Source organism: Mandrillus leucophaeus, unplaced genomic scaffold (genome assembly GCF_000951045.1).
Source record: "Mandrillus leucophaeus isolate KB7577 unplaced genomic scaffold, Mleu.le_1.0 Scaffold922, whole genome shotgun sequence".
NCBI classification, from domain to species: Eukaryota; Metazoa; Chordata; class Mammalia; order Primates; family Cercopithecidae; genus Mandrillus; species Mandrillus leucophaeus.
Window position 1 is genome coordinate 469662 of NW_012110053.1, and position 1637 is coordinate 471298.

Sequence of the window (1637 nt, forward strand, 5' to 3'; positions counted from 1 at the left end):
CGACCCTGGTGGCCTACCCGGCAGCGGCGGCGGGAGCCTCCGGGAAGAAGGACTCTTCCTGGAGGGGGCGCCATTCTCCTGAGATCCCTCTTACCAGACGCGAAGCCCTTCCCTCTTTTTGCCTCAGCCCGTTAGTGTCACCTCGCTATCCCACTCCAGGCGGCCGCCAGTCGCTGGAGCAGCCCCAACCCGTTGCCCTGAGTGGTCCTCACCTTGCGCATTCCTAATCCGACGGAGCCCCTCGTCCCCCAAAACCCCAAAACTCTTTCCCCAAGAAGTTCCTTCCTTCCATCCATTCCCAGCATCTCCCCATTTAAACTTTTCTGAGTCTCCCTCACCCCTCGCGCTTGTCCACCCAGCAACCCCTTCACTTGTTAACCCAAAAGTCCCCTAGCCGCCACCTTGGGGACCCAGTGCCTTCCTCAACTGCTTCCTCCGCTGGCCTCGCTGTCGCCTCCTAAGTAGGTGTGAGTTCCTTGAGACTCCGACTCTTCGCTAGGCAGGAGACCCTCCTTCCCTGGGTCACCCGGTCCATCCGACTCTTTTTCTCTGGGTGGCGTAGATAGGAGGTAAGGAACCAAGGGGTGGGGAGTCCTCAGGTGAGTGCGCGTCGAGGCCGGTACCCTGCTTCCGGTTCCCGCATGTAGTCCCCGATTGCAGTGTGGACCCCTTCTGTAAGCGCGCGGCAAAATGCGGTTTTGGAAGTCACGGTGGCCGAGTGGTTAAGGCGTTGGACTCGAAATCCAATGGGGTTTCCCCGCACAGGTTCGAATCCTGTTCGTGACGGCTTTTTTTTTTTTTTTTTATTATTATTATTAAGACGGAGTCTCGCTCTGTTGCTCAGGCTGGAGTGCAGTGGCGCGATTTCGGCTCACCGCAGCCTCCACTTCCCGGGTTCAAGCAATTCTCCTGCCTTAACCTCCCGAGTAGCTGGGACCACAGGCATGCGCCACCACACCTGGCTAATTTTTGCGTTTTTAGTAGAGACGGGTTCACCGTATTGGCTAGGCTGGTCTCAAACTCCCGATCTCAGGTTATCTGCCCGCCTCGGCCTCCCAAAGTGCTGGGATTACAGGCGTGAGCACCGCGCCCGGCCTGACGGCGACTTTTTAAATCCCACTTCACAACACGTAAAGGTAACCCCAGTTCTCACAAGTGTCTTTCGTGCACTTTCTCTCTCCAAAAGGAAGCCGCCAACAGGTCTTACCCCTGTATTTGGGAGAATGGGAGTGATCTTGGGAAGCTTAATTATGTACGACTGTGTTGGCTGCTAGACTGTGAGGCATTTTCAGAATTTTATAACTTCAGGCTTGCTGGGAGAGCTTTGGCACATGTCTCATTCTTTTGAGGGCATAGGGAAGGATTTGGTTGAAGGGTTACATTTTGTCTGGGAATGTGAGTGGCTGTTTTGCAATATTAGAGTTTCCTCTAAATTTCATGACCAGAAGTCACACCTTGTAGGTCTAATTACACCGAAGACCCAGGAAACAGGGGATTCTCTCATCTGGATTTCCTTGAGGTATACAGGGCTAGAAGGGAGTAGCCTATTGAAACATCATTGCAGATCCAACTAGAGCCAAGGTGTGGGAAGATTATTCTCACTTTTTATTGAGTGCTTATTATGTGCCAGGTACTGT

The 1637-nt window shown here is 53.5% G+C and overlaps 1 non-coding gene across 1 annotated transcript; it reads left to right on the forward strand.

The window, feature by feature from the left end:
• Positions 1–704: 704 nt before the first annotated feature.
• TRNAS-CGA lies at positions 705–786 on the forward strand. Its single transcript has one exon. It is a non-coding gene; the product is annotated as a tRNA-Ser (tRNA).
• The last annotated feature ends 851 nt before the right edge of the window (positions 787–1637 follow it).